Source organism: Jaculus jaculus, chromosome 15 (genome assembly GCF_020740685.1).
Source record: "Jaculus jaculus isolate mJacJac1 chromosome 15, mJacJac1.mat.Y.cur, whole genome shotgun sequence".
NCBI lineage: Eukaryota > Metazoa > Chordata > Mammalia > Rodentia > Dipodidae > Jaculus > Jaculus jaculus.
This window is the reverse complement of record NC_059116.1, coordinates 40,475,294-40,498,487: the sequence shown is the minus strand read 5'-3', so window position 1 is coordinate 40,498,487 and position 23,194 is coordinate 40,475,294. Positions and strand designations below refer to the sequence as shown.

General features: G+C 40.0%; 1 pseudogene; it reads left to right on the top strand.

Annotated features, from left to right (window-relative positions):
• The first annotated feature begins 6,080 nt into the window (after nucleotides 1–6,080).
• Nucleotides 6,081–8,046, top strand: LOC101600758 (annotated as a pseudogene).
• The last annotated feature ends 15,148 nt before the right edge of the window (nucleotides 8,047–23,194 follow it).

Sequence of the window (23,194 nt, the reverse complement as noted above, 5' to 3'; positions counted from 1 at the left end):
GCAGGCCTCATACATCCCAACACATCCTCAGATTAAAACAAAAAAAGCAAAAGAAAACACCTGTGGTGGTATCACCATACCTGATCTAAAGCTATATTACAAAGCCATAGTGACAAAAACAGCCTGATGATGGAATAAAAACAGAAACATAGACCAATGGAATAGAGTTAAAGACCCTGACCTTAGGTCAAGTAACTACACTGAACTTTGCTAGAGGTACCAATAATGTAGACTGGAGAAAAGGCGGCATCTTCAACAAATGGTGTACAAATTGGATGACCATATGTAGAAAAATGAAAATGAAATCAAGTCCAAATGGATAAAGGAACTCGATATAAGACCTGAAACTCTTCAACTACTGGAAGAAAAAATAGGAGGCACTCTCCACAATACAGGACTGAGTAAAGACTTCCTGAGCAAAACTCCAGTAGCCAAGGAAATTTAACAAGCACTCAACTAGTGGGACCTCATGAAGCTAAAAGCTTATGCACAGAGAAACATACCATAAGCAGAGCCAATATATTACCCACTGAGTGGGAGAAAATCCTTGTCAGTTGTACCAGTGACAGAAGCCTAATATCTAGAATCTACAAAAAAACTCAAAAAAAAAAAAAACTTAACAAAAAAATTCAAACAACCCACTCCAATAGTGGTGCAGAGAATTGAATAGGGAGTTCTGAGAGGAAGAATTACAAATGGCTAACACACACTTAAGGAAATGTTCAACATCTTTAACCATTAGGGACATGCAAATTAGAACAAATGTGAGATTCCACTTAACCCCAGTAAGGTTAACAAACATTAAAAAAATCAAATGAAAACAAATGTTGGGGAGGATTTGGAGAAATCAATATACTGATTCCTGAAAAGTATGAATATAGAGCTAACAACAGACCTTGTTATTTCCATATCAGGCATTTTCCCTAAAAGTTCCACATCTCAGTTCAGAGAAATTTTCTCAACTATGTTTGTAGCTGCTCAATTCATAATAGCTAGGAACTAGAATCAACCCAGGTGACCATCATTGGATGGATGGATAAACAAGATGTTGTATATCTACATGATGGAATTCTCAGCAGTAAGAAAAAAATGGCACAATGGTATTTGTAGAGAATTGGTCAGACCTGGAACAGATCATTCTAACTGACTCACACAATCACAGAATGACAATCATTACATTGTCTCACTCATCTACAGTTCCTAACCTGGCATCCCTAGGCTTGGGGGAAGGAGAAAGGTGGGTTTGGGGCACAAAACTAAACCTGAATTGGGCTAGTGCCATAGAGTCCTATATCCTTGAACTTAAACTAAAAGGTGGAACCATTAAGAGGCCCTTAGGGGAGCCCCTGAATAGAAGGACCCTGGAGAGGGTAAGGTACAGCCTAACCTGAAATTTCTCCTGTTTATCTTTCTTCTCTGCCTTATTTCCTTTTCTTTTCCCTTGTCGCTGGCCTGTAACTTCCTGTAACAGGATGTTGTTTACATCTACAATGAGCTGTTGATCTGAAAGACCTACTAGATCTCCCAAAACAAACAAGACGGATTTCTGTCAGAGTTGATTACCCACCAGAGGTTAAGGGTAAGACTCTATGGCTGAAGAAACTATATGCTTGCAGCACAAACCATGGAAAGACCTGGTTGTAATCCAAAAGAGATCCAGTACCCAGATGAATGGCTCATCTAGTGCTGGAAAGCACCAAATGTGCTGCCAGGGTACAGTGACCAACATCTGTCAGAGCAACTCAAAGTCTAAGTGACTCAGGAGCAAACACTCTGATGGGATGCTCACACATGTGCAATAGTGGCACACAGCTATGGTGGGTATCCAGCTGTTCTTGAATTGGCTAACAGATCCACTCAGTGAAAAGGAAACCTTATTTGGAACCTGGAAAAAAGTCAGAATCATATCCAAATAATGATTCTACATTCCATTTTCAAACTCCCACCAATTTGGGCTATAAGAGGGTCTACACCTTTTAAATTTTCTCTAAATTAATAATGGATATCCCATTTAACTGGTGCTGGTTTCAGTCTCCTTTGGAGAATCTGCTTCTCTTTTTCAGATGGGAGCTGGACCTGAGGAGATAAAAAACCCAGAACACTCCACTGAAGCCCAAGCAATAACCACAGAAGAACTGGGGAAATGAACAAGAGTGCTGCTTTCTTACTGAATCTAATATCAGCACAAGTGTGAAGAAGATAGTGAGAACACTCCAAACCTACCAAACCAGAGAACAAGAGGGTCCTAATTGGCCATCACTGAAGTAGACTTAAAATGCTCCCAACATGGCTCAAGGAATTTTGTGCAAGAGGAGGCAGACAGTTTTGCTAGAGCCAAAAGTTGGGACATTTTGCAAAGACATTGCCTCTCCCCCATAACTGACTGCTGCCCCCATAATGCATGACCCACAATCCCCATGGGGTTGACCTGCATCCCCAGTGAGGAAGGCCTCTTCAGAAAAGGGGCAGGGGGAAGGAAAGGAGGGTACTATCACGTTATTCTCATATGAAATACATCCATATCTAATAAAAATAAAATTTAAAAAACACAAACACAAAACTCTTAGGTTTTTCTAGAATCTTGCCTCATCCAAATGGTCTTAAATTTCATTTAAGGTCATATTTAGTATTTATAAGAATATGTGTATGCAGGGGGGCTAGATTCATGGTTTAGCAGTTAAGGCATTTGCCTGCAAAACTGAAGGACTTTGGTTCTATTCCCCAGGACCCACATAAGCCACACGCACAAAGTGGCACATGCGTCTGGAGTCTGTTTGCAGTAGGTGTAGGTCCTGACACACCCATCCCCTCTTTCTTTCTATCTTTCTCTCCCTCTGGGTGTGTGTGTGCATGTGTGTGTGTGTGTGTGCCTGTCTCTTCCCTCTATCAGTCTCTCAAATACATAAATAAAGAAATAAACATTTTTTTAAAGAATATGTGTATGCAGCACTAAACAGGACCATTTAGTTCTCAAGCACGAGTTCCCCTGTGACAAGACACTCACCAGGCAGTACTTGACACCTTTCTCTTGTCCTTGCAAGGAGGAATATCAGCACCACCCTTCTAGCAAATCCACATGGTGCTCAGAATGTTTTTTGTTGTTGTTGTTGTTGTTGTTTTTGAGAAAACTTTTCTCATGCGCCCCTCTTTCTTTTTCCTGAGGCAGGGTCTCACTCCCGCCCAGGCTGACCTGAAACTCACAGTGCACCTCTTCTGGCCCCGCACCCCCCACCAGCCTCTCAAGAGCTGGGAGTAAATACCTGTGGCAACACACCTGACTAGGAAACCATCTTAAAACCTCTGACAGAAGAGGAAGTAGTGCCTGTGTGCTGGTTAATAGTGTTTCCTTTTTGTTCTCAAAATGTGGTTTCCTCTTCTGTGACAGATGATAAGAAATGTTGGGTTTCAGGGTAGGATGGGTGCAGCCAGCTCACTGCTGACATATGTTTGTCATGAGAAAGGCTGGATATATTTTTGGCATGAATGTTTATCTGTGTGTTCATATACATGTGGGTATACCTGTGTAATGTCTTTGTATTTGCATGCAGAGGCCAGAAGTCAATGTTAGATGTCTCCACAATCACTCTTAACCATATTTTGTGAGACACTGTTTCTTACTAAACCCAAAGCTCACAAAAATAGCTAGACTAGAGAGCAAGCAAGTCTTAGGGACTTAGGAATGTCTGATGAATGCTTGATAGTTACTTAGTTTGCTTGATCCAGTATCTCCTTGTTATACCTCATAGCAGTTGAAAATGTTTACTCTGTGCCTCTATATATTGAAAGTATATTACTCTTTTTGATTTTACAGGACTCACAGACAAGAGACAATCTTAGGTACTGGGATTTTAGGTATGCAATGCAACTCACCTTTCTTGTGTACACTGGCTATCTGAACTCGGTATTCATGCTTGTGTGACAAGTACATTCCTACTGAGCTATCTCCCCAGAACTGATGTGTATCCTTAAAATCTATTCAGACTTTTTAATTTCTTCTTGAGGCTGTTTCAATGGTTTTCATGTTTTCACAAATTTATCACCAAGTTTTTATGTAACTATTTAATGTTTATCATACATGTCCATAACATATGTATTCTAGTTCCTCTACTCACTAGCAGTTTTCCTCTTAAAGTTTCCTTTCATACTTTTGTGCCACTATTAAAGGAATACCATATATTTAATGTTTGTAGCTTATATTAGCTTAGATGAAATATGATCAATGTATCTTTAAGAAAGGATATTCAGTGAAGTGATAGATGTTGCTCTTCCCTCCTCAGAAACTGAAGCAGGGGAGTTTCCTCTGATGGTAGCTAACCATTCTATGACTCTGATCCTGACCCCTTTGGACAATACATAACTACCTTATCTCAGGAGAGAGCTGTCTGTACTTAATTTTATTTGACAGAACCCTACACTTATGGGTGTAAATCTCTCCCCTCTCCAAGCACAGGAGAATTCAGACAAAGGATTGTAAAAGGTGTATAAGTCCAGCACAATCTGAGTTTAGGGCTCTGTCGGGTTTTGGTATCAGCCAGTAGAGGTCTATGTGTGAATAAAGGTTCTCTCCCTCTCTCTGAAGTGGATTTTGCCTGAATATTCTCATTGACTGATTATTTCCTATAACACTATTGAATTGAAAAATGTCTTTGTTAATGACATGATACAAGCATTTTGTCCAGCAAAATGAAAGGGTTAATAAATAGAATTTTTATCTAGGTGTATGCAGAAGTGGGGGAAATCCACAAAGGATACTGAGGAACTCTGCACTTGGCAATTTGGGGTGGTACCTGACGGAGGTGAGGGAAGGAGAAACAATTACTATAATGTGCAATGTGCTTTAGTCCAAAGAAAAAGATATGCAATCTACTCAGGATACAAGCTGAGAAAGCAAACATCTTTTAGCCTACCGCCTCCCTTCTCTGGAGCTGCCATTGGCAGAATGCAGCTGAAAGACAATGTATGAAAGGGAAGCAAGAAGCAGACGTCAAAGGCGGGTTTTCAAAGAACACAGCATGGCTCACAAGTCTGGAGGCAAATCTCACAGGCTGACTGTTAGAACACACAGCCTGGTTCAGAAGAGTGGAAGGCAGCTATGTTTTTTGTTTGTTTGTTTGTTTGTTTGTTTGGTTTTGTTTTTCACAGCAGCCCAGTGAATTATCACATACCTGCTACATTGATTAAAATGTGACTACACCATATGACTGGTTGCTCTTGCGTATCCAACATCTGATAGGGGAAGTTCCTAATAGCAGAAGAAGCTGACCCCCTTTCACAGGTTCACACAGAGAGAAATTCCACCAAGAGCACCACAGGAAAGCACAAGCACACTCTGCCTGAAGATCCTGGGGTGTGCTTGCCCCTGAATCTCCAAGCTTGAATAACTTCTGTTCCTCCCATAAACTGTGTATGGATTGGAAGTTCAGCTCAGAAACGTGAAGTACTGGGACTAATACCATGATTAAGGATAGCCCAACTGCTTTACACTGAAACAATGGAATGGATGCTTGATTGAGGAAAGACTAAATGGTAGAATTGCAAATTCTTTTGAAAGTTGATTAAAAGGAAGTAATTGCTCTGGTTATGATATGGGGCTTGAGCTGCAGATGTTTGATGAATGCTTGATAGTTATTCAGTTTGCATTTGATCCAGTATCTCCTTGTTATACCTCATAGCAGTTGAAAATGTTTACTCTGTGCCTTTATATATTGAAAGTATAAAACTCTTTTTGATTTTACAGGACTCACAGACAAGAGACAATACTTAATCTTGGCTGAGATGTGGGACTTTGGAAATACCTTAAGTTTGTAAAGACTCTGGGGACCTTTAAAGTTGGTCTGAATACAATTTGCAATGTGAAATGATTATGAATCTATTGGGGGCCAGGAGTAAATGGATGTCACCCAATATATTCAGGAGATTATTAAAGCTTATAACAGGCAGTCGTTTCCTGTCACTGCTTGGTAACAATGGGGAAGATAATGGCTGCTTGAGCAACGTCTGGGAGCAGGCACTGGGCTAGAGGCAGGTCTCGAGCAGAGATTCCTTGGAGTCGGGTTCGAGAGTGGCGGTAGCAGAGGCGCGGGGAGCCTCAGCGGCGACAGCAGACACAAAAGAGTCACATCCTGACCTTGAAACTGAAGCAGAATTGAAAAAAACTAAAAATCCTGTTTATTGTATTTCAATACTATGTCATAACAGTCAGATAATTTTCCACTTGTTCATCAAGATGGAAAACTCAGATTCTAATGATAAAGGAAGTGGTGATCAGTCTGCAGCACAGCGCAGACGTCAAATGGACCGATTGGATCGGGAAGAAGCTTTCTATCAATTTGTAAATAACCTGAGTGAAGAAGATTATGGACTTATGAGAGATAACAATTTATTAGGTACTCCAGGTGAAAGTACTGAGGAAGAGTTGCTGAGAAGACTACAGCGATTAAAGAGGGTCCGCCCCCACCAACCTCAGATGAAAATAGAGGTGGCGATGCCTATGATGTGTCCAATGGTGACTCTATAATAGACTGGCTTAACTCTGTCAGACAAACTGGAAATACGACAAGAAGTGGTCAGAGAGGAAATCAATCTTGGAGAGCAGTGAGCCGGACTAAGCCAAACAGTGGTGATTTTGGATTCAGTTTAGAAATAAATGTTAACCATAATAATGGGAGCCAAACCCCAGAGAATGAAAATGAACCATCTACAAGACGTCCTAATGGAGAAAATGTGGAAAACAACAGCCAAAGGCAAGTGGCAAATGTAGGATCTGAATCAACATCTGCCAGACCATCTCGGTCAGAACGAAATTCAACTGAAGCATTAACAGAAGCGCCACCCACAAGAGGTCAGAGGAGGGCCAGAAGCAGAAGCCCAGACCATCGGAGAACCAGAGCAAGGGCTGAAAGAAGTAGGTCACCTCTGCATCCAACAAGTGAAATTCCACGAAGATCTCATCATAGTATCTCATCTCAGACTTTTGAACACCCTTTGGTAAATGAGACTGAGGGCAGTTCTAGAACCCGGCACCATGTGACCTTGAGACAACAAATAACTGGGCCTGAATTGCTAAGCAGAGGCCTTTTTGCAGCTTCTGGATCAAGAAATGCTTCTCAAGGAACAGGTTCTTCAGACCCAGCTGGCAGTGGTGAATCTACAGGATTGGGACAGAGACCTCCAACCACAGTCCTTGACCTTCAAGTAAGAAGAGTTTGTCCTGGAGAATATCGGCAGAGAGATAGCATAGCTAGTAGAACTCGGTGAAGGTCTCAGACACCAAATAACACTGTCACTTATGAAAGTGAATGAGGAGGTTTTAGGCGTACATTTTCACGTTCTGAACGGGCAGGCGTGAGAACCTATGTTAGTACCATCAGGATCCCTATTCGTAGAATCTTAAATACTGGACTAAGTGAGACTACATCTGTTGCAATTCAGACTATGTTAAGGCAGATAATGACAGGTTTGGGTTAGCTAAGCTACTTTATGTACAGTGATAGTGATTCAGAACCCAGTGCATCAATCCCAAGTGGAAGTGCAGAAAGGGCAGAATCACGGAATGGAAGGGGGAACACTGGTGGTAGTGGCTCTGGTTCCAGCTCCAGCCCTAGACCCAGTTCTAGTGGTGAAAGTTTAGAAAGTAGCTCAGAGGTGTTTGAAGGCAGCAATGAAGGAGGTTCCTCATCTGGCTCAGCAGGTGCCAGGCAAGAAGGTCGGCATAGGGCCCCAGTCACATTTGATGAAAGTGGCTCTTTGCCCTTCCTTAGTTTGGCTCAGTTTTTCCTTTTAAATGAGGATGATGATGACCAGCCTAGAGGACTCACCAAAGAACAGATTGACAACCTGGCAATGAGAATTTTTGGTGAAAATGATGCATTAAAAACATGTAGTGTTTGCATTACTGAATATACAGAAGGCAACAAACTTCGGAAACTACCTTGTTCACATGAATATCACGTCCACTGCATCGACCGCTGGTTATCTGAGAATTCTACTTGTCCTATTTGCTGCAGGGCAGTCTTAGCTTCTGGGAACAGAGAAAGTGTCGTTTAATTGAGATCTGGACTCAGCTGTGTAGCAAGAATAGTGATGGGCAAACAGGAATCATTTGCTTAATGTCCACTTTTTTGAGTGTTGCTTAAATGTAAGAACCTGAATTGAGTCATTGCTTTCTGAAGGAATTTTGTCTTTTAATTTCTCTTCCAGGATGAAAGGAATACTTAAAAAGCAATATTTTAGGACTTAACAATCTGATTTCAGTACCAGGTGAATCATTAGTATCTCTGTTACTGATAATGTATCCATATACACTTGTCAGTTTCTCCTTTGTTAAGATATGCCTTAGGAGTGGCTCCTTTCAACATCATGTTGACCCTTTGAAAGTTTCCCAGGCCATAAAAGAGGCACGAAGAAAAGTCCCACTCAAGATTAAGTTACACTATATGTTTCATAAGTAATTATGATTATGCCATTTCCAGTTAACTAGGTAACACAAAGTCACATTCTGAATATTTGTTCACCCTTCAGACTAGGTGATACTGGACATGTCAGTGTAAACACTAATGATGGCCTAAGCTCATCACTGCGGCACACAACAGAGTGAGCTTATAGTTTAATTGAGATATTTATCTTGTGGAAATATTAAAAAGCCTATGCTTGTGTAAGTGAAAAACACATTCATTTGTTTAAAAATGTAAAGCTATTTTGTAGAGGCTCAGTACTTTTCCAATGCACTGTTGTATTAATGCATTAAAAATTATAAAGCACCATGCTTAGAAATGAGAAAACTGCTTTTTGTGAGCCAGCATAGTAAAAAACCACACCAAACAGTACGAAGCTGCTTTTGTAAGTTTGTAGATGTCAAGAGCAGAACATATCTATATTTAATGTATGTGTGAACAGCTACTGGGACATGAAAAGGGAAGGACCGTGCAGAATCACACTGCATTAAAGATTATGAAATCATGTATTTTCCCTTGGATTTAGGCAGGAAGTGAAAGATGGGAGTTAAAAAAAGAATTTACACTTTTCATGACAGTAATGCAGGCATGCACTGGTTTGGTGAGAGCAGCAGCAGGTTGACCTGGTATTCTACGTCTGTAGATGAAGAGAAGATCAGCTTCCTTTGGAACAAACCACTACCACCTAGCACAAGTTAAATTGATATTTTTACAGATCTGCTTCTCAAAAGAAATGATGGAGGAAAGAGGGGGAAAACACACTCTTAATAATTTCAGTTGGTACCCATGTGTGTGCTAATAGAAAAAAATAGCAAATTGCTTGTTTTTGAGATTTGTCATATAAGGTACTAGTGCACACTTGCTAATATTTCATTACTAAAGCTAGCATAGATCTAATGTCACATTTAAAGACCTGTTGATGACTGAGGGATTTTTTATCTTGTGCTGAGAGTGAGTCACGTTAGGTTGTTTGAGATTCGAATTTTAATAGCGCTGCCCATATTTGAAGCTGAGATTGTTGACTCACTATGGATGTGCACTTTACTGGTTTCTTAGTATTAAGCATAGATTCATGATGACCCCAATATTCTTGCCTCTTTTCTCTTTTGAGGCTAATTGGGGTTTGAATTAGTCTGACTGTGGAGCAGATATTTGTTTTTTTTTTTGGGGGGGGGGGTGCAGCAGGCTGGAAGAAGTCTAAAGCATGCCCTTGTCCATTAACAGTCTTAACTACCCAGTTTTAGTCAAATATTCTACAAATTAAACAAGTCTGTTTTAGAAGTTACCTGGCTACCATCACTGTTATCACCTTAGCTGTAAGATTACTTCAGAGTTCATTATTTTGTTTTCTTCTAGCTTTCAGTCCTACCTTACTATCAATTAACTTGTAAATATGGTAGTTGTTTACTAAGGATATGTATTGCTCTTGCAATGAAATAATGTCCAAACAAAGCTTCACTTATTTTTTTCATATAAGCAGAATTCACTGTTTATGGCGCGTATGTAACACATTTTATCTTTTAAAAAGAGTTGTCCATGTAAAAGTCAGAATTCCTTTATATTTGTAAACCTCCTTGTCTCCTTTCCTAAGGGTATAATCTCTGGTTATCAAAACTGCAGGCTAGTCCTATTTGACTAAAATCAAATTAGTTTTCCTCTTAGTAAAATGTTCTATATAGGGGTGTTTATTATATGTAGTTTACAGACAGTTGCAGCACATTTTAAGCATAAAAGAAAGTTGACAACTAGTACCTCCCTAACCTCCCAAAATGTATTACTGATTTGTCAAGTATTGAAGTAAGCAGGAAGTTGGTAATGAATGTAGATAAAGTTATTCATAAACAGGTTTTCAGAAACATCCAGTAGAATACACTTACTCAATGTGCATATGGGCACCTCTTTCAATATAACTCATATCCATTGGATTGTGTAGAGTATTTTTAGTGGAAATTGCTACATTTTTACTTTGCAGAGTCCATGACTAATACATACTTGTGTTGTGGACATTAAAGACAAGGTTGTATAAGTATCAAGTGTACAGTGGAGAACAAAAATCAATATTTTTCCTCACTAGTATCCAAACATCTATTTTCGAGGAGACGTTTTCTTGCATAAGACTTTACATTACATTTTTTTATCTTTGCACTTTTTCTTCATTACAGAAAGGTTTGGTCTTCTAAGATCTACTTTAAATTTCATGTAATAATTTAAAAATGTGAGATTATATTGTTCAAAGCATAGGGAGAATTACTAAAGCCTGAATTCCTTCAAATTTCAATTTTTAAAATTCACTAGGGTGAAAGGTTTGCAGTGTTGTGTTCACACAGCTGACAATATTGAGGTTTATTAGTACTAGAAAACAAAATTGAACAAGTTAAGTTAAAATTTTGCTGGCTGTTTATAGCGACACTAGAAGAGCTGTATTGATTTGGAATATTTTCTCTGAAAATATGTTATACTTCAGTGGTGTCAATGGAGGTGAGGATTAAGAGAGCTGCTCACATTAGTGCTGCAATGTAGGTAATTGTACAATTCATAAGAAAACCTTTAGTGCCTGGCGATAGACACACAATCTTTAGGAATGGGATTATTAGAATTCATCCAAATTTTAGGAAATTGGTTACTGTGTTTCCTCAAGTAATGTGGGTTTTCCACCTGGGAAAACATCCTTTCTGTGCCAAGTATTCTCTCCTGTTGTCATTGCCTCATATTTATGAAAGGTTAACATTCAACTGCTTTGTATTTAACCACCTGCTTCTATGAGTTGTGGTCAATTCCCAAAATACCCATGTGATAGGGAGGTCAATGTTGCAAAATACCTATTAAAAGGCCATTCTTAACAGTTTGCTTTAATACAGTGGCACCTTGTGTTTAACATTTTTATTTTACAGATGGAGGATACTTTTTTATTCTCCCTGTATTTTGTGGATGAAAATAATTATAATCTGCCTTAGATTTTTGTTTGCTTGTTTTACCTTACTGGCTTCCCTGTCAAATGTTTTACCAGTATCAAGTACATAGAAGCCACGTTTTGTTTGCAGGGCACTTTTATTTACTAGTCTTATAAGACTGTACTGCTTGTTACTTTCTGGAGTGTCTATACCTTAGTAATACAAGAGGTTGAAAAGGCACATATTAAAAGAGCTGGTGTGTTTTATCCCCTTTAGTATATTTCAGTATGCTCAATACTCAATAACAGTGTTGTAATTCATTAACTAGTAATTAGTTCTTTTTTAAATTTTGGAAATGTAAATTGATGTAACATGCTTCATTTGGGAAGTTAAAGTGCAAGATCTAAAGAACTAGTATTTATTTTTTAAATTGGTTTAAGCAAATAAAAACAGCTGTTGAGTTCCAAAAAAAAAAAAAAAAGCTTATAACAGATTTACATGGCTAGAGGACGTGTCATTGTGAGTGGATTCTAGGATCCATCCCTATGGTATATTGGGGGTGGATCTGGAATTCCAGCCTAGAGATATGCAGAGATTTTGAGCTCTGCCTTATGTTTGTAGACTGCGCTTACCAATGATTCTTGTGGTCATAGTAACCATTTGTCTACAAGCACCTTAACTGCTGAGCCATCTCTCCAGCCCCTCCTTTCTTTTTTTTTAATTTTTAACTGTTACATATTTTGATACCTCTAGCATTATTCTATTTTACAAAAAGCATTTCGCCTATTTGGGATCTTTTTTGCTTCCAGATGAATGTATAAATATTTATTTTTATCTTTGTGGTAAAATTTTTAAAAAACAAATTTTCGCTGTTCTGGACAAGATGGCGACCGCCTAGCTGTGCTGCAGATACCGGGGAAAGAAAGGCAAGAAATTAAGGGTTATCAGGGCCTTCTGGCCAGTGGGAGGGCATAGAGTGGGGAAAAACAGGGAAGCACGGATCCCCTCTCGGGTGGGTAGTCTACCCACACACATACAGCTGCTGCCTCACGCCCCGCGCCCCGCACGGCTGTGCTCCGATCATGCACCCGCCAGCCTGCTGCGCTGAAGCGGGGACCTCTGCCATTGTGCTCCAATCATGCCTGTTGGCCTGCCAAGCTGTGCTCGGTTCACACACCAGCGGGGGCCACCTCTGCCATGATTAGGCAGCTGCCAGACCCCCACTACTGTGCTCTGTTCGCTTGCCTGCTGGCCAGCCTCTGCTGTGTCCTGATCCCATGCCTGCATCAGCTGTGTCTGCACTAAAATTGCATGTGCAGTGGGCCCAGTCCCACAGCAAGGGCCACACAAGTCCACACTGAGTCACTAGCACCAGCTCAGGTGCCATCCCCTACCTGTCAGTCGCCACCCATCCCCCACTCCCTGAGGTGGGAGAGCACAGACTGTTTGCAGGTCCCAGTGTACCCACCCAGAGTTTGGGCAGCTTCAGGGCTTGCTACCTCAGTCCCCTTTCAAACTCGAAGGCAGGCACCTTTGGTGCCTTACTGGGTAAGAGTACAGGCAACTTTGGCACACCTGTCAGGCAGTAGATAGGCGGCTTTCGCAAGAGAGAGCAAAAACCCAGACTTCTTGCAACTGCCCCAGGCTGCCTTGGATTCTCATTGAGTTGGATCCCAGGCTGCTCTACCCAACTACCTGCCCATACAATGACATGGGTAGACCACAGTGCAAAAGAAATAACATGAAAAATAAAATGCAAGAAAATCCAGACAGATCAGATCACCCAGTCCAACAAGGATTATATCTAACCAAAACATAGAAGAGTGTTTAGGATCAGAACATCAAGTGGAAGCTATGAGCTATGCAACCCTGACCAACCTACTGCTAGAACTTGCAGGAAAGCTACAAAGAACAGATAATCATGTGGATGCTACCATCACTAAGCTAGAGCAATATGATAAGACACTGGAAGGAATTCAAAGAGAGCTAAGAGAGTTGAGGGAGAGTGAAAAATAAGAGGACCTTAAAAATCAGCTGGCCACACTAAATGAAACATAAAGAAATGCAAGGAAGATTTCTAAGAATCATCAAGAAAATCAGAAAATGAGGTGAAAGGGGAGCTGGACAGAGCGATGGAAGTGATACATAGGGAAGTAGCACAAAATGCAAACTTAATTGAACAAGTCCAAAACTCACTAGAGGATCTCAAGAATAGAGTCAGCAAAGTGGATTCTAGAAACTCTGATCTGGAAGACAGAATAGAAGAAAGAGTTCAAGAGTCCAAAAATTTCAGTAAGTTCAAAAGTTCCTGTGAACAGAATATGAGGGAATTGTGGGATACACTTAAATGTCCTAATATCAGAATCACAGGAATACCAGAAGGAGAAGAATTTCAGACCAAAGGCATGGAGAACTTATTTAACACAATAATTGAAGAAAACTTCCCCCGTCTCTTAAAAGAAAGGCCCATCAAGATACAAGAAGTAAACAGAACTCCTAACCGACTAGACCAAAGGAGAAACTCCCCAAGACATATTATCATTAAGACTCTAAACATTGACACCAAAGAGAAAATCCTAAAAGCAGCTAGGGAAAAACAACACACCACTTTCAAAGGAAACCCCATCAGAATTACTTCAGCCTTCTCAATGGAAATCCTGAAAGCTAGAAGGGCCTGAAATGAAACTCTCCAAACTCTAAGAAATTATGGCTTCCAACCCAAACTACTCTACCCAGCAAAAGTCTCCCTTATAATAGATGGGGAAAGGAAAACTTTCCATGACAAAACTCAGCTTTACAATTATATGAACACAAAACCAAACCTACAGAAAGTATTCCAGGAAATTCTCCACAGAGAAGAAACAAATAACCAAACACAAATTCCTATAAGAAGCAGATCACAGCAACCAAACCCAGAGTAGACAGAAAAAATTTCAAATTCCATGGAAACACCAACACACCTCTATCACCACAACATGGCAGGGATCAAATCAAATCTTACAGTCATCACCCTAAATATTAATGGCCTTAATTCACCCATCAAGAGACACAAGCTCACAGGGTGGATCAAAAAATTAGACCCCTCAATCTGCTGCCTTCAAGAAACCCACCTTACCACTAAAGACAGAGACCTCCTCAGAGTAAAAGGGTGGAAAACAATATTCCAAGCAAATGGGAATAAGAAACAAGCAGGTGTAGCTATATTAATATCAGATAAAATTGACTTCAAACCAAAAACAATCAAAAAAGACAAAGAAGGCTACTTCCTACTTTTAAAGGGAACAATCCATCAAGAGGATATTACAATCATAAATCTGTATGCACCAAACACAGGGGCACCACAGTTCATAAAACAAAGCCTACTTGACAATAAAACAGAAATAACCACCAACACCATCATAGCTGGGGACTTTAACACACCATTATCAGTAATAGACAGATCATCCAAACAGAAGCTCAACAGGGAAGTAAGAGAGCTCAACAAAACCATAGTGCACTTAGACGTAACAGGCATCTACAGAACTTTCCATCCCAAATACACAGACTACACATTCTTCTCAGCAGCCCATGGAACATTCTTTAAAATAGACCATATACTGGGTCACAAAGACTGCCTACACATATTTAGGAAAATCAATATAATTCCCTGCATGATATCAGATCATAATGCTATATTCCTAGAATCAACAACAAAAAACCCAACAAGAACCCTAATGGCAACTGGAAACTGAATAGCACACTCTTAATAAATGGATAGTGGATGAAATAAAAAAAATGAAATTGCAAAATTCAAGGAATTGAATGACAATGAGAACACATCATACCAAAATTTATGGGACACAATGAAGGCAGACCTCAGGGGAAAATTCATACCACTCAATGCCTTCATAAAAAAAGACAAAAAGATCCCAAATCAGTAGCCTAACCATTCACCTAAAGGCATTGGAAAAACAAGAAAAATCCAACCCAAAGAGCTCCAGAAGGAAAGAAATAATTAAAATCAGAGCAGAAATTAATGAACTGGAAACCAAGGAAACAATTAAGGCAATTGACAAAACAAAGAGCTGGTTCTTTGAAAAAATAAACAAGATTGACAAAACTCTGCCAATTTGATCAAGCAAAAAAAAGGAGAGACTCCAAATTAACAAAATTCAAAATAAAAAAGGATCACAACAGACATAAGTGAAATCGGCAGAATCATCAGGACTTATTTCAAAAACCTCTACTCCACAAAACTGGAAAATGTGGAGGAGATGGATAAATTCATGGACGCATATCATCTACCAAGCTAAACTCAGAGCAGATTAATCACCTTAATGAACCCATCACACTCATGGAGATTGAAAAAATAATAGGGCAGGAGTGATGGCTTAGTGGTTAAGCGCTTACCTGTGAAACCTAAGGACCTGGGTTCTAGGCTCAGTTCCCCAGGTCCCACGATAGCCAGATATACAAGGGGGCACACGCGTCTGGAGTTCATTTGCAGAGGCTGGAAGCCCTGGTGTGCCCATTCTCTCTCTCTCCCTCTATCTGTGTTTCTCTCTGTCTGTCTCTCTCAAATAAATAAATAAAAATTTAAAAAAAAAAAAGAAAATAAAAAACCTCCCCAAAAAGAAGAGTCCAGGACCAGATGGATTCCAGGCCGAATTTTATCAAACCTTCATGGAAGAACTCAAACCAATCTTTCTCAAACTGTGCCACACAATTGAAGAACAGGAAAAGCTACCCAACTCCTTCTATGAAGCTAGTATCACCCTAATCTCCAAACCAGGCAGAGATACCACAAGAAAAGAAAACTACCGGCCTATTTCCCTAATGAACATAGATGCAAAGATCCTCAACAAAATACTCGCAAACCGAATCCAACAACACATCAAAAGCATTATCCACCTTGACCAAGTGGGATTTATCCCAGGAACACAAGGGTGGTTCAACATACGAAAATCTGTCAATGTAATACACCACATAAACAAGTTTAAACATGAAAAACACATGATCATTTCAATAGGTACAGAAAAGGCCTTTGACAAGATACAACATCACTTCATGATCAAAACATTGGAGAGAATCGGCATGTCCGGTTCACTTCTTAACATAATAAAGGCAATATACAAAGCTCCAAAGGCCCAAATAATACTTAATGGAGAGAGACTGGAGGAATTCCCATTGATATCAGGAACAAGACAGGGATGTCCTCTTTCACCTCTGCTTTTCAATATAATTCTGGAAGTCCTAGCTCAACAATAAGACAGGAGAAGGAAATAAAAGGGATACAATTTAGAAAGGAAGAAGTTAAGTTAGCTCTATTCGCTGATGACATGATTGTATATGTAAGAGACCCGAGAGACTCTATACCAAAACTCCTGAAGGTGATAAACTCCTATAGCAAAGTAGCAGGATACAAAATCAATGCACAAAAATCAGTAGCATTTCTGTATGCAAATGACAAAGATACAGAAAAATAAATAAGGAACATAGTCCCATTTTCAATAGCAACCAAAAAAATGAAATACCTTGGAATAATGTTAACCAAGGAAGTAAAATATCTATACAACAAAAATATAAAACCTCTCAAAAAAAAAAAATTGAGGAGGACTTGAGAAGATGGAAAGACCTCCCATGCTCCTGGATAGGCAGAAATAACATTGTGAAGATGACAATCCTACCAAAGGCAATATATAGATTTAACACAATTCCAATTAAAATCCCTACAGTGTTCTTCACAGAGATAGAAAAAATAATCTCAAATTTCATATGGAAGGCAGAAGGCCTTACATATCCAAACATACCCTCAGCAAAAGATATACCTCTGGTGGCATCACCATACCTGATCTAAAGCTATACTACAAAGCCATAGTAATAAAAACAGCATGGTACTGGCATAAAAACAGGAGTATAGACCAATGGAATAGACTTGAGGACCCGGATTTTGGGTCAAGCAAATATAGCTACTTAATATTCAAGAAAGGCCCAAACAATATAGGCTGAACAAAAGATAGCATCTTCAACAAATGGTGCTGGAAAAACTGGATAACCACATGCAGGAAACTAAAAATTGATCCACACATTTCACCATGCACTACACTCAAATCCAAATGGATCAAAGACCTCAACATAAGACCAGAAACTCGAATACTACTGGAAGAAAATTTAGGAAGTACTTTCCATGATATAGAAATTGAAAAAGATTTCCTGAACAAAACCCCAGTGGCTCAAGTTCTTAAATAGTCACTCAACCAATGGGATCATATGAAGCTGAAGAGTTTCTTTACAGACAAGCATATAATAAGCAAAGCCAATAGAATACCCACAGAATGGGAGAAAATATTTGCAGGTTATCCAACTGATAGAGGCTCAATCTCTAGAATCTAAAAAGAACTCAAAAGTCTAAACAATAAGAAGACAAATACCCCACTCACAAAATGGGGTGCAGAGTTGAACAGGCAATCCACAGAGGAAGATATACAAATGACAAACACACGCTTAAGAAAATGTTCATCACCCCTAATCATCAGAAAAATGCAAATTAAAACAACTATGAGATTCCACCTTACCCCAATAAGGATCGCCAACATCAAAAAATCAAATGAAAATAAATGCTGGCGAGGATGTGGAGAAGTAGGGACACTCATTCACTGTTGGTGGGGATGCAGGATGGTACAACCACTTTGGAAAGCAATATGGAGATTCCTGAAAAAGCTGACTATACAAATTCCAACAGACCCAGTTATACCCTTACTGGGCATCTACCCTAAAACCTTTAAACCAAAGGCCAGAGATTTGCTCAACCATGTTTGCAGCGGCTCAATTCATAATAGCTAAAAGCTGGAATCAACCCAGATGTCCATCATTAGAAGAATGGATACCAAAGATGTGGTATATGTACACCATGAAATTCTATATAGCAGTAAGAAAAAAATGACACAAAGAAATTTGAGGAAAAATGGTTGAACCTGGAAAAGATCATTCTCAGTGAACTTACCCAATCACAGAAAAAAAAATCGACACATAGTCTCACTCATCTGCAACACCTAACCTGAATCTACCCAAGATACCTTACATACCCAGCAAGCACCTCATGGACTAGACAATAGGATAGATGGGGAGGGCATCGAAGGGTGGAAAACAGTAATCTGGACCCTAACAGCAATGGTACCATAAAATTCTACTTCCTAAAAGACAGACCAAATGGCTGAACCTTCACTAGACCCTTACAGGAAACACCTGAACCACAAGTCAATGGAGAGGGTAGGATCAAGACTAACCCAAATCTTCTACATCTTCCCTCCCTCCTTCTCCCCTTCTCCCCTCTATCTCTCTCCTCTCTAACTCTTGTATATTAGTTATGTTTTTCTTCAATTTCTTAGTGGGCACTGACCTGTAACCCCCACTTCCAGTTTGGGGCTACCATCCACAATGAGATTTTGATCAGAGAAACCTACAAGGTTTCCCAAAACAATGACAGACTTCTGTCAGAGTACTTGATGACCCACCAAAGGCCAGTAGTAAGACCCTATTGCTGAAGACTCCATACACAGCTGACACGTAAAATGGAATGGCATGGCTGGAAGCCAGGAGAGAATCAGTCCCCAGACAGTCAGCGTGTCTAGTGCCAGAAGGTGCTACATGGGTGACTATGGGAAATGACCAATATCTGTCCAAGCAACTCATTGTCAAACCTAATTAGCAACAAATAATCTGATGTGTTGCCCACACAAGTGCAATAGTGGCACACAGCCATGGTGAGGAACCAACTGCTCTTGATTTGGCTAACTGATAGCCTCAGTGGTACAAGACCCATAGCTGGAGCTGGGAAACAAGTCAGAACCATACCCAAACATAAGCCCACTCTCCAATATCAAGCTACCATCAATCATGGGGTACAAGAGGGCCTACACCTATCAAACTCTCTATCAAAATGTGATTGTTATCTCAATTTTCCGGGTGCTAACTTACTCTCTGTTGGAGAATCTGCTTCTCTTCTTCAGATAGATGCAGATCCTAAGGAGAGAGCTGCCCCAACATACCTCAAAAGGAGCTGACTGAAACTAAGGACAATTGGCGAAACAAGCAAGGGTGATGTTTTCCTGATTAACCGGATACCAGCACAAAGGGGAAGGAGACCATCACCGAGAGAAATCACCTCCTACCAAATCAGAGAGCCAGAGCCTCAGAGGCCCCCAGCACCTCAGCACTGAAGCAGACCACAAATGAACCCAACATGGCTCAGGGAAATTTTGCAGAAGAGGGGGCGGAAAGAATGTCAGAGTCACATGTTGGGTTATGATATGCAGAGACATTGATAGTACCAGTAACTGTGGGCTAACTCCACAATGCACGACCCATTTACATCAACAAGGAGCGTCCAATGGGAGGGGGTAGATAATAGATGAGCCTAAACAATGATACCAAACTGGCTGTATTTGCTGAAAAGAAAACTAATAAATTAAATTAAAAATTTTTCATACATCCACATAAATATGTATATTCTTACTTGTACCTCCACTACATATATATATACACACACATACATACATACATACATACATACATATACATATATATATATATATATATATATATATATATATATATATATATATGTAGTGGCATCATGGCATAATAAATTATTTTAATTTTTGATATTTCCAAATACAATTTGGTTTTGTTGATACCCATGTCCCATCCTCCCCTTCCCTTCTTACTCCTTATTTTCTTCCCAACTCTATTTGCCTCCTTCTGATTACATGCAAAATGTGTATTTCATTCTGTTGATTCTCCTCTCTATGGAGCCTTGAGTGATACAAGGGGATAATCTTATCTGCTGCTAGTTAGAGGAGAGAAGCAGTAGCAGAACAAGAATGTGAAAACAATCCAATACTAAAATTCAGTGTAATGAAATTAGGAACCTTGATTATATTCCAAGTGTTATGAGGAAACAAAGGAATTGAGCAATTATTATGATAAATGTATGTCAAAGTTATTAAAGCCATGGAAAACTTTAAGAATAAAAAGAGGAAACAAGCTAGAGATATGGCTCAGCTGTCAAGAGTACTTCCTTGCAGACATGTGGGATTTGAGGAGACATAAATGACTTCTCAACTGTGATTCCCCAGAACCCAAACAATCAGCTGCATGTGTCCATGTCCATCTATAACCTCAGTTCTGTGGGTAGCAGAGACCAGAGACTCATTGGGGCCCATGAAAAATGGGAAGTTCCACAATCAGTAAGTGACTCAGGATCACATAAGAATGGGCAGCAGAGCAATGGAAGGGGCACCAGATGTGCCCCTCCAGTGACTGCAGGTGATCACACCCTGCCACATGCCAAAAAAAAAAAAAAAAAATGCATGGAACACTGGAACCCACTACACACATACCAAGTGTGTGTGTGTGTGTGTGTGTGTGTGTGTGTGCGCGCGCACGTGCACACAACCCCACCTCCCCCCAACACACACACGGAGGATGAGGGGAAAGGAAAAAATAAAGTAGAAATAAAGTGGAAACTATGTTTCATGAATAAGACAAAAAAACTTACTTGAACAGGTTCACAAAAATCAGAATAATCAAACCTAATAAAGCAGTATAAAAACTAAAATAATTGGGCTGGAGAGATTACTTAGGGGTTAAGTGCTTGCCTGTGAAGCCTAAGGACCCCAGTTCGAGGCTCGATTCCCCAGGTCCCACGTTAGCCAGATGCACAAGGGGGCGCACGCGTCTGGAGTTTGTTTGCCGTGGCTGGAGGCCCTGGTGTGCCCATTCTCCCTCTCTCTCTCTCTATCTGTCTCTTTCTCTCTCTGTCTGTTGCTCTCAAATAAATAAATTAAAAAAAAAAAACTAAAATAATAAAAATACTTATGTCAGAGAGAAGACTGAAATAAGAAAGAAGGGGTGGGAGATGGCTCTGTGAATGAAACACTTTCATGTAATCATGGGGACCTGAGAAGGATCCCCAGATCCCATGTAAAGCTGGAAGCTATAGCCTTAGTGTCTCTAATTACCATGCACCCAGGACAAGGAGTGGGGCGGAGACAGGAGAATCTCCCAGAAGCTCATGGACCACCCAACTGGCAAACACCACTGTGAACAACATAAATGGGAGACCTTGCTTTAAACATGGTCGAAGGCAAGAACAGATACCCAAAGTTGTCCTCTGATCACATGTATGCCATGGCATGCTCACACCTGCATCCACTCATACAAACATATCATACATATACTCAAAAAATAAGTAATAAAACTACATAATAATAAAAATGAAAGATAAAGTTAAATAAAAGTGAAAACATATTTAGCATTAAAAGTGTCTGCTCCTTGCTGGAGTAGGTGTATCTTCCATTATCTCAGGGAGTTATCCCATGAAGCTAACTGCTTGCTTCTGCAGCACAAACCTGTTAGATTAGGCTGGTCTGTTTTCAGTGTCTCAGGGAGTCCCAATAGGTCACCTGTTGATTTGAATTTCTGCTCAAGTATCATCAGGGGTCAGATCCCCTTTAGGCATTTCCAGTCTTCAGCTCTGGATGTCACTTCAGAATAATTTTCACCTGGCCAACTCTTGTCTTCTACACGTCCTGGATAGAGCTGTGTTCCCAGGGCTTGGCTAGCTGTCTGATAGCACCCACAGCCTACTTTCAGTCCAGATGAAACCACATGGGGTTTCCACATGGGTCTGTGAATCTCCATATTTCATGTTTAGTGAATGGAGTGGGGTGTGGGATTTCAGTACATGGTTATGCTGAGTTTTCTAACCCTCTTGGAAAAGCAGCTTGATTGCAGACTTTCTCTGAGGATGGGCTACCTCCTTGCCCCAGTAGAATAGGTGCAGAGGGCCACATTACACATCCACTTTCTGGGACCTTCTTACCTTAGATCTTAGTTATCTTTGGTTGCATGCTGTTCTGTCCACATCTGTAGCCCACTGGGTTTGTAAGATAAAGAACTCAGGCACAGAACATTGGTAACACTGACTCTTGGGAGACCAAGGCAGGAGTTGAGGCCAACTCTGAATATATAGTGAGTTCCAGGCCCATCTGGGCTACAGAGTAAAAACTTGTGTTCAAAAGTTTATAATTAAAAACAAATGGCACAAAGAAACTAGCCACTGAACAGGAGCAGCAGCATCTAGCGAGATAATACAGGCTGGATAGGAGGCACCAAGGGAGACATAGTTCTACAGTTTCAGAACTCCACTTGCCTCTGTACACTCTGACCCTTTTAGCTCATATTACTGCTATTCTTGCATTCCCCATCATTGTTATTTAGCTAGCACAACAGTTCTTCCTGAAGTATGAACATGGATATATCTTGACTCCACCCAAATATCTTTTGAATATCATTCTGAATAGGAAGTCAAAAGACAAAGAAATGACACTGTAAATTGAAAATCTGAAAAATCAAAGCTCATAAAAGTATACTTTAATTTTTTAAATATTTATTTATTATTATTGTTATTAACATAATGTTTCATATGGATACATCATGTGTTGGTACCTTCTATTCCCTCATCCCTGCCCCCATTCCATTGGGGAAGGACCTCATTGGGATTGCAGGTGTTCCACATGGTGTTTTAGTTTATGCATGATTATATGGGAGCAGCAATCAGTTATTTGGGGGGGAAGGGAATATGTCTGGGCATGATGTCTCAATCTATGCTTCTTATAATCTTTCTGCCCCCTCTTCCACAAAATTCCCTGAGCCCTGGTGGGTAAGTTCTAATTCTACTTCAGTGATGAGCTCTTAGGAACCTCTGGATCTCTGCTTTGGTAGGTGTTGAGTATCCTCAGGGGCTGTATCCTATATCTTGGTGATGATTATCAGGAATAGCATGGAAGCAGCACTCTTGCTCATCTC